Source organism: Juglans microcarpa x Juglans regia, chromosome 2D (genome assembly GCF_004785595.1).
Source record: "Juglans microcarpa x Juglans regia isolate MS1-56 chromosome 2D, Jm3101_v1.0, whole genome shotgun sequence".
Taxonomy (NCBI): Eukaryota; Viridiplantae; Streptophyta; class Magnoliopsida; order Fagales; family Juglandaceae; genus Juglans; species Juglans microcarpa x Juglans regia.
The window spans coordinates 12,988,456-12,999,671 of NC_054596.1; the positions used below are offsets into that span (position 1 = coordinate 12,988,456).

The window sequence follows — 11,216 nt, forward strand, 5'->3', positions numbered from 1 at the left end:
TTCTTTCACAATTATTTTTTATTTTATTATTATTTTTTATCTATTATTTTTTATTTATTACTTTTTATCTATTTTTATTATTATTTAATATTTTATTATTACTTTTTTATTATTATCCACATATATTATCAACATTTCTTAAAGCATCTACATTAGTTTATGCATAAATATATACAAAGTCATATTTGTATAATATGACCTTAAAATCTTTTACATTAACTTATGCATATTCAAATATTTAGCTAGTTATGAATAGTGATTATCTAGATTTAGATAACTATTATTCCTTCTATAAAATATATTTTAATCATTATTTCTCTTACTTTCCACTCTCTCTCTCACAATCTTTTTTTTCTCCTTCTTTCAACAGCACAATAAATCTTTATATGCACATTTATTTTATTATTATAATATATTTTATATATTTTTTTCATTTTAGTATATTTTTAATATAATATATAAAAAAATTATATTTTTTATTATTGTTTTTGTATTATTAATGTCAAATATATGTAGTGAATACTAATTGTAAAATATATATAAAAAAATTAATTTTAGTAAAAAATTAATAATAAATTTTGTCTCAAATATACATAAACTAATGTGAAAATTTTACTTAAATGATAAAATGGTTATATAAAAGATGTGACTTTACATATACATATACATAGATCAATGTTAATGCTCTTAATATTTTCGCTAAGCCCTCCTCCCTTTTCATTTGCGTTGCACTCCTCCAGCAGTAGAGAAGTCCATTGCCCAACTGAAGGTGAATATTGGGAACATTCAAGAATTTGCCAGCACTATTGATTCGCCCATCGCCGAAAGGAAGGTGCCTAGCTCGTGGAGATCGCATCTGACTTGAAATTATTCAAAGAGATTGGTTTTAATTTGTATTGAACTGGAATTTGTTTTTAAAATTGATTGAGCGTGCAGTGTTTTCCTCAAGTAGTGAAAGAAGCGAAGAATCAGAAAGGCGGGTGGTCTCTAGTGGAACAACGAAGGAAAGCAATGGATTGAATCTAACTGACGGTAGAATAGACATTTCATATGTGATGAATGGAGGGTCCGGTGTGCAATTCGTGCTCAATGACCGGCGTGCTTTATAGAATATCTCTATTTTTTTTTTCCGGACTGCTCTCAATTCTCTCTCCGAATGGCTTTAAACATGACAAACTCAGCTCGTCCTCCCTTTGTCCACTCGCGGCGTCATTCCGTGGCGGTTTAGGGTTCTAAAGCTCTCCCTCTCAAGTCTTGCTGCTCTGTTACATGCATTTTGAATCATGGAGTGCTTGGGAAGTTTGCTTGGTTTTGCTTAGGATTGTGAACTGAATTAGAAATACTGTATACTAATAATTACTGAATATTCTCACAAACTTTTCTGTTTTCAAAATGAGAATTTGGACGTGCTTCATTACAATTTTTTTTGGCAAGTAAGAAATGCTTCTTCACATTTTTGTTTGTTTGATATTCAATAAATTTGTAAAGTTATGATGTCTGGTCATGGTCCATGGTTTTGATTGGTGAGGTTATGAGTTTAATCCCTTGTGGATGTGCGAGGTGTATTTACCTGCCTAAAAACATGTGATAGTTTTCCAACCTGTTATATAATATTTAGGATTATTAGGACTTTCCATACTCTAATAACTTTAAATGTAACTTTGAACCCTTTGCTTGAGTCTTAGATCACTCATCTATGTGCTCAGGTAAATTGCGTAGACTCCAAAAAGACTGGGTACCAAGATAGAAGTCTTGTGTGAACTTTAGTTCTATGCCTTTCAATAAGAGTCCGTCTAGCCAAGCGCTAATATACATATAATTTTTCTGCAGTATTTTCACGAGGTCACTGCATGGAGGGATACCGAGTGCATTCGAAAGAATTGATGCAATGATATTTGCAGTGATATTCATCCTTCCGCAAGTGCAACGTGGGATATTTGCACATATTAATGGACCTTTGTTGTGTCGTTTCAGTGGAGATTGCTCCAAATGCTTTTGAGATAGCCTCATAAGACCTTCTCCATGGTTCAAAAACTGGAAAAGAATACATCAACATTCAAAGTAACTCTTATAGAAGTTGTTGATGCTCAAAGTTCAATGCTGTGGAGTGGAAAGTTTGGAATGAAAGATTCATACTAAATCCTAATGGACATTGATCTTTTAAGAGTGATTTTTTGTTGATCAAAATCAAGATTTGATCTGTAGATCTACACCAAATATCAATAGATTTTATACAAAAAGTGTTTGGACTTAAGAATGGCTGTGTTCCAAATTTGTGATTTGGGCCAACTACAACCACACTGAAAACAAAGTCTTCTTCATTGAATTTAAGAGTACTAGTTAACTATCAGGTAGATAGTGGGGGCCAGAGGGGTGTTCATCCGGGTTCCAACCCAGGAACCTGGTTAAACTCGAACCGGGACCCAAGTTTCAAACCCGGGCCGGATTGGTCTGGGTCAGACCCAGGCCGAAACCCGGTTGAACCCGGGTTTTTTAATACCCAGATTCCGGGTTCCGGGTTGAACCCTTTTTTTTTTTTTAAAGAAGTCTGTTTTTCATTTTTTTTTATAGAAGTCTGTATTTAAAAGAATAATTTTATTTTAATAAAAACCTATACCATATTAAAGATTTTTTAAGAATAATCCACGTTGAAAATCATCATTTTTTTTTTTTTTTTTTATAAAAGCCTATATTATGTGAAATGTTTTTCTAAGAGGTAATGTTAAAAAGCATAATCCTAACATTGTGCAGAATAATAAAATATATAAAAATAAAAAACTAAAATGCATGCAATCTACTACATATTACATTATTACGAAATATAAAATTACAAGATATGAGTTACAAATCAATAACATACTCTTCCATGTAATTTAATCACACCAAATAAAACTTCAAGCCTATTCGATGTAACCACCCAAACTGAAGACAACTGCTACATTGAATTTCTTGTATATTCTCTGCAGCCACCCAAACTGAAGAATAAGAATGTATTTCAACAAAGAAAAACATAAACCATGGAAAGGAACACCTAACACAAGCTATTGACAGTAGACACAATATATAAAAGCAGCTCAATGACCAAGTATTGACATGGAAATTAGTAAAAATAAATAGCTTGTAACCCCACAACATCCCACAAACTCCATCTCAATCCACACTCTGAAAAAACTCCCAGAGAGAAAAACAAAGCAAAAGGGTTAAGCAATATGAAATCTTCTGCCTTCATGTGTTTACCTTTGAGCAAAAACAAAAAAAGCACAAACAATATTACTGTGTTTATGCAAGATTACACATAATATTCCACAATATTAGTGTGTGCATGCAAGAAATTAGGGATGATGTATAATTAATCCTTCTAGAAATTAGGGCTAGCAATCAACTAATTAATGACTCATGGAAGGATAAAACCAAACAGACCCCTGTTTGTAGCAAATCAATCGGGCTAGACATGCATGCATACCTCAAAAATCACCTGCTCAATGCATGGTGACATTTAATTAGCAACAGCACCAGAAGAAAGAACTGAATAAGTTTTTAAGGATGTTTGTAATTAATTAAACAAAAATGTGTAATTAAGTTTGGAGCTAATTAATGTAATTTTCTAAACAAACATAAAGTGCTTTTGTAAAGGCTTACCATCAGGATTTGAAGCAAAACCAATAAAAAAATAGATTATTTGCGTGCAGCTTTCTTTTGCTCCAACTCTTCGAGGGCGAGGGCACGGCGGGCTTCGAGGGCCTTTGGCTTCAGTTGTGCTTAAGGGAGAGCTTCTTGGATGATAACGGTACCATTTTACCAGGTCTAGAAGGCTCGGATGGATGTCAGTGAGAGATGGGTTTGAGAGCTTGATGGGTATGAGTGTATTGGTGGGCGAAGAGGTGTGCTGTGATCTAGGGTTGGCTAGTTTGGCCGAGGAAGAGATGATTCTCAAAGTTGAGCTTCCGCAAGCCATCGGTGAGAGAGTGTACTCGAATCAACTACTCCTCTCCATCAAGTAACCATCGAGGTCATCACGACGGCGGCTAGGGTTTCGTAGAATAGTTGAGAGAGGAGGGAGGGGGGGTCCGGGGTCACGGGCCGAAGGATCGAGATTTTTTTTTTGCCTTTTATACAAATCCGGTTATACCAGATTATGATTACGAAACCCGGGTTTCATACCCGGGTCGGACTGGATATATCCGGTTTTTATAAGACAGGTTCTAGACCGGGTCAGAAGAAAATCCGGCCCGGATGAACACTTTGTGGGGTTGATGACAGGTACTATTGTAACGGATATTATTTATGAACTTTGAGAAGTCATTGCAAAAAGAAGATACTTTGGGGGAATCTTGTGGTTTGTAAACCTTAAACTGTTTGCTTGTATTGCACAAATTGTGGCTTTTTTACTTGAGTTCTCACACTATGATGTTCGACCAAATAATACATGCTTGATTATGATTAGGCAAAATCCCTTTTTCTATAACTGTGTAAATTAAATCAAATTGTGGCTTTCCAAGCTTCTGGCCGAAATATAGAAAACAAATGCTAGGATTCCTTTTGTCACAAAAAGATTTCAGTGACTACCGATTTTGGTCAGCGTTGTGTATGGATTTTAGAATCTACGTGAGAGTCAACATTTGCTAAAGATGAAAACTCTCTGGTTTTAAAACTGGTGAATGCATACGAATGATGGTGATGCCTTGGGTGATTTGGCATGGATATCACAACACACACACACACACACACATGCAGACACAACATTTATACAGACACCTGTTCATTTGTTTTTGTATTTCTTGTGTATATGTATTCCTTGTGATGAACCTAATAATCTTGTGTGAAGGTAGAAATTCAGCCTCTTGAGGAAGTTATGGACGTGTCAAATGTTTGTCTAGGGTTCTAATGTACGTGAAATTTTTGAATCTCTCTCTCTCTCTCTCTCTCTCTCTCTCTCTCTCCAAGTAATAATGTCTCTCTTATCTAGATATGCTTTGGATAATTTGTTAACGAACTTGCATCAGGCATCAGATTTTCCCATTAAGTCTTTTTCCTGGGAAGGAAGTTGAGCATGTGGCTCTGGGGAAAACTACGTTGTTTATCAATTTGAGGTATTGAGATGTCAAATTAGCTGGGGATTTAGAAAACATTTATTGTCTTGCATTCATTATGGCTGCGAAGTATCCTTAACTAGTTTAATGTTCAGGCTCAGTTCTGATGTTTTCGGATAAATTTAAGATTGGCCTGTGTTCCACTTGAATTATTCAAGGTGCACTTTTAAGAAATTCCTTACGAAGGGTCTGTGCATCCCTGGATTAGTCTGGGTTTTGTCCCAGACACCATGTGCTAGTAAAAAATATTTGCCTTAGCTTGGAAAGATACATTTTTTTGGGAAGGGTGGGATTGCGGGGTAGCTGAATGCTAAAGTGATTTCCAGCCACCTATATCATATATCTCTGCTACACAAACCTAAACAATAGCCATCAGCTAAACGTTACGATGTTATTGGTTTTAAGCCAAAAAATAAATAGAGATACAAACTAAAACTTAAATGGACTATGTCAGTGCGCTTGTTGCTCCTCACTGGCCATGTAATTTTATGGAGTACTCTCCATGAAAACTGTGCTTCATTTATTCTGTGCAGTATATAGGGTTCTCGGGATTAACTGCTACTGCAAGCGCTCTATATTTTATTTAAGTTGTGTGTTTGGTTTGAGAAAAACATAGTGCGAGGCGTGGGCCTCTCTGTTTTTGTTGTTATTTGGACACGAGGGGTGGTTACCTGGTAGAACATGCAGATTCCTGTTGTGCTAGAAGAGTTTTCTGTTTTATTAAAACAAGAAAAAAAGAAGAAGAGTTTTCTGTTTTCTGTTTACTTAGTTATGCGATGGATGAGTGGGTGACATGTTTGATCACTTTTTTGATTGCATTGTTTTTGTTTGTTTGCTCGGTGTTTCTTTTTCTTTAAATAATACTGGGAATTTATATAATGATTGGCACTTGGTAGTCAAATAGAAAATGTATATTTTTTTTTTATTGGCACCGAGTGTCTAGGAACAGCGTCCGACTAATCTCGTGAGTGTACAGGCTCTCAGTAAGGAGTTTCCTGCAAGTACACCTCGGGTAATTCAAGGAGAAAATCTCTCAGTTCGATAGCCACTAGAAATTGTTTGCATCCAATGAGATTTGACCCTCAACTTGGGGGAGGATATCCTCAAACCCAAAGCCTTTACCACTTGATCTAACTCTTAGGAGTTAGAAAATGTATAATTTTTTTTTCAACCAAGAGGATGTTACCTCTAATTTTATTTATATACCCTTACTTATGGCGGAGTACGACCATGTACAAACTAAGAAACTTTGGGGGCTACAGTAATGGTCTTTTAAGTGGTTTGGTTCACTCGTTAGCGGTATAAATATTCTGTTAAACCAAAAGAGTACTTGGCTTCTCTTAGATTTCTTTATCAACCTTGATGAGGCATTGACAAGTAACTGATTTTTTTTTTTTTTTTTTTTTTTTTTTTGGTTTGATAATCGAGGATTTTATTAAAAGCCACAAAAGTTGTAGCTCAAGTACGAGGATGCATATAAGAGAAACACCTAAATAGAAATATAAAAAGAGAAATAAAACCATGAAAAGATAGGAATCGGCAAATAACTGATTAACGGGTGCATCTAGTCTGCTGATGTTTCTATGTCCATGCCAGAAATCATCCTTTTTTTTTTTCCTATTCCCTGGTTTAAATGCAATTTGTTGTGGTATTCGGGAATTTTCTTGCTGGTGGTTATCCAGTCTCTACATTTCCTAACTGTAAATCTAGTTGGTAAATGGTTTGATTTGGCTCTTGAAAGATTGTTTATATGTTGTATTATTGGGAAATAATTAATGGGATGCTCTAAAGGTGTATGGATTTTTATTATTCGTTTTTTACAATTTGTTTCTTTTACTCATCATAAAAATTTGTTTGTTTGTTCTCATTTCCTTTTCTAGTAAGTGTATAACTGTTAATTTTCGTATACAGGTTGTATTGACTTTTAGAGTTGCACTTATTTATGTGTGTGGTTGTCCTCTACAAAAATCTGTCTCCTATAGCCTCCTTTCTGCCTTATTATCTGAATCCAATTTGTGTATGGAAATATGAACTGCTGCTTTGTGATTCCGGCAAGTCAAAAGGCATGCTCCTTTTTAGTTGAGTTTTAGCAAAATTTCATTGTCTACACTACAACTATGCATGATCTTTCATTTACATGGGACTGAAAGAAATTGATGTAAGATATTAGGTCTGTTAGGTGGAATGGATACCTGACCAATGCATATGTTGCTCACATTTAGTTGGTGAAAAATGGTTACTACTCAGATTGTGTCAAATCTCTGTAATTCTGTTACATTATCCTTGCACTGTGTTTTTTAGTTCATTGGATCAATAATCTTGACACGTAAAGCATTAAATTTTAGATTTTCTATTAATTTTATTGCTGAATCCAGTGTACTTGGTTACGTCTATTAATATTAATCAATTTTTACTCATAAAAAAAAAAAAAAAAAACTTTTATGACTGAATCAAATTGTTGCATGATGTATACTGATTTGTCTCAATGATATGAGGGAAAGAATAATTATTTAGGAACATCAAAACAGTACTGTAGACTTGGAGAGCAGAATGGAGTGAAGGACTGAAGATAGATTTTATGTCTTTGGCCACATTTTTTGCATTTTTTAATGAAATCTTCTTACTTCTATCAAAAGTAGATTTTATATCACTGAAGCTGATGTGTGTGTGTGTGTATATATATATATATATATATATATATATATATATATATATATATATATATATATATAATGTTTGTCCTTTTCTCCAGATTGTACCTGGTTCTACTAAAAGGAGGTGGTGAGGATTTTGTTGAGAGAAATGAGTGGAAGCGGCAGAAGACGTAGTTCTAAGTGGGATTTGAGAGAAGAAGTGTAACGCCCCAAATCCGGGTGGCTTGGAGAATTACTACCTGTCACTCATAAACATGTCTCCCAACACATCCAAAGGATAATCTCCAACAACTTCATAAATGAAAATCAATCTCAAATCTTCTCAATAATCTCATTACAAACTCCACACAATCTTTAATGCAATAATAATGAATCAAAGGGGTCCATAACTTCCCGATAGTCATAACAAACCAACTAAATATTTCATAAATCTTACTAAACTCAAGACATAAATAAAACCCAAAGATATTAAAACTAAGAACACCAGAAGTCCTTCTTCTACCAACATCTCCTCAGCTTTAGACACAAAGAGCATTCTAATCCAGGTCCTCATTTGGACTCACCACATCATCTGAAAAATATTATAATGATAGGGGGTGAGTTATCAATAACTCAGTAAGCAGAAATCATATGCTAGCGTGCAAACATGAGCATTTATCAAGGAGAGTATGCAGAAACAAAATATTTTTCCAGAGTTATCATGCAGAACAGAACATATTTTCAAAATAACAGAGCGATGGTTTTAAAACAAGTAAAACCCATGGTACTTTGGCATAACATAAACTGAGTATCATCATCAAATCAAAACAGAGCATCAAACAGAGCAGAGACCATGTTTCACCCCCGTGGTAGGGTTGTGCTAACCCCGGTGGCCAAACCAGGCAGAGACAGAGGTGAAATCTTTCCTTTATTCTTCTCGGAGCCCCGAGTGTACACACAGGAAAGACCACAATAAAACCACTTTGTATCCAAAGTGGGTGCACTCAGAGACAGAGAAGTTGGTACCAACCCAAACAGAGCAGAGCATAACAGAGCAGAGCAGAGCAAAGCAGAGACAGAGTCAGATACGAAAACCAGTACACCATGCCAAAGGTTTTCAGATGTTGTAACCAAATAATACAGAGTACCAAAACAGAATCAGACAGTTACACACGTTGAACACAAAAGCCAGAACATCTTTCTGAATAAATACACAACTTTTCATATCCTCAATATCGCTCTTTTTCCAGATTTCAAAAACCACATGACAGAATTTAGCTCATGTCTACACAATGCATGCCAAAACATATTTTTCCTTTTTTTCACACAGATTTCATGAATAATGCAGATGAGTGACCGAGGTTGATCTTTATTTTCACAAGTTCCCAACATAACACAAAATATGCAAGTTTTTCATAAAATCAGCCCCAATCTTATTAACTTGTATAAAACCTAGCATAGGAACCCCACTTACCTGACTCCTGCAGCGTATTATCTATGACTTGAATACGATCTCTATCCGTCTCGCCACCTATTCATAAGATAATATAAACTAAATATTAAAGTCCAACAATACATAATTGGTCTTAAACAAATCAAGAACTCAAACTCTAGACCATAATTCAACGAGTTTAATCAAACTTAACTAGCCAAATAACAATCCGGACAGCCCACACTTCGACCCAAAATATTCTATCTAAACTCAGTACGTTGGCTATAAGTGGAGACTGATTCGGAACTGAAAAAGTGTTTGCTGAAAGTTAGCTCGACAGTTGGCTCGAGCCAAGTTCGCTCGACAGACCGCTTGAGCGAAGGCAAGTCAGAGAGGTTCGCTCGAGTCTCGCTCGACACTCCGCTCGAGCGAAGGCAAGTCAGAGAGGTTCGCTCGAGTCTCGCTCGACACTCCGCTCAAGCCAATGTTCATTTGGCTGTTCGCTCGAGTCGCGCTCGACAGACCGCTCGAGCGAAGTACGCAGAATTTGCCAACTTAACCAGTTTACACTACACAAAGCACTCTTCTTTCCATTCCCAACTCCATAGCAGAAAGTATAAACTAATACTTCCAAATATATTCTCAACCACAAATCCATAATTCTACTACAATGTAACTTCAAATAATCCAAAATTAGGACAATACACCAACCCGAAATACTCACCACGCATAACAACCAGAAAGACTCACAAAAAAAAAACTACTCAATCTCACAGTAAGGACCCAAAATAGAAACCGCAGAAAATGAGTATAAGACAAACCAAAATCGGGGAAGTAGCAGAGGAGATCGAAAATCAAAAGTTTGAAGATGGGATTCTTACCGGTCGAATAAGGAGGGATAAGAAGTGACGCTTGCCAACTTGAAGATGAGGAACCGAAATGCTGATGGGGAGGAACTACGAAATGCAGTAGACGGCAACCACCGAAACCAAAAACAGAGCAAGCGATAAAACTGAAGATGCAGAATTTTAGAGCATAGGATTCGGAAATCACAATCTAACGCCAATAACCAGAAACAAAGATGAAATCGAAAAGAGAAGAGGGAGACGTGGGAGATGTGGGAGACGTGGGAGACGAGAGAGAGTTGCTAGAGAAACTTAAATAATAACTGAAAATGCGAAGAGAAAGGGAGAAAGTGACGGAGATGGAGGAAGAGAACTACTAACCTCCCTAAAACGACGCCGCTTGGTGGTCTCACTAAGCACTGAAATGGCTGGGCCATTTCCACGCACGGTTCCAAGCCACTTTGACAAAGAAACTGGGCCTTACAAGAAGAGCGTCACTTTGAATCTGAAAATGAACAAGATGATTCTTGGCCTGGAAAAGCAGGTACTTATCATGATAAAGAATTGGATACTGGATGGCTCTCTCCAGGGGTTGCTGGCAGTAATAATTCAAAATGGTCTGACGTGGAGGCAAATGATTTGCTAAAGTCAAAGCATGATGCAGGATTGGCATCAGGTGAACATCTGCCGAGAAGCAGAGGCTCAGTTAAGGATCATAGCTAGAATAAGGGCCGCAACAGAAATCTGGAATCCAATGTGGCCTGGGATGGAGATGGGAGTTACAGCACGAGAATGTCTCCTGTGGTCTTGACGAGTGGAGAGGACCAAGCCACAGTCCCTCCCCTAAAAATGTTTGGAGCAGGTCACTCAGCTTTGAGTTTCCACTTTTTTTTCTTGATAGGGACAAGGCTTTATTGTTCACTTGTCATACACATTTTGGTTTCTGAATTTCAGTCCAGTTTATTAGTATTAATGCTTCAAGTATGTACCGCATTCAGACTAGTCAGCATATGAATGAATGCATATTGTCACCATCATAATAACTAAGGTAATGAGGGCATATTAATTAGAGAAATGTTTTAGCCACGTGAAATAGATTCCACAAAAATAAATCTAAAAAGTAAAATGATTTGATCTAATATGTTAGATTGTTACGCTAATTTTATTTTAAAATAGATCTAACGTATCATATAAAATTATGTTAGTTTGTAAATTT

The 11,216-nt window shown here is 36.1% G+C and overlaps 1 protein-coding gene and 1 long non-coding RNA gene across 3 annotated transcripts in view; one reads left to right on the forward strand and one right to left on the reverse strand.

The window, feature by feature from the left end:
- Positions 1–11,216, reverse strand: part of LOC121249006 (chromatin assembly factor 1 subunit FAS2-like) — a 31,740-nt gene that overhangs the window by 7,765 nt on the left and 12,759 nt on the right. The gene's annotated exons all lie outside the window — the stretch shown is intronic.
- On the forward strand, positions 1,831–7,939 carry LOC121249012. 2 transcript variants are annotated; one of them, XR_005937566.1, is made up of 3 exons: positions 1,831–2,351; positions 5,004–5,090; positions 7,843–7,939. It is a non-coding gene; the product is annotated as an uncharacterized LOC121249012 (long non-coding RNA). The 2 variants fall into 2 exon arrangements; XR_005937567.1 differs by having other exon boundaries at positions 1,831–1,928.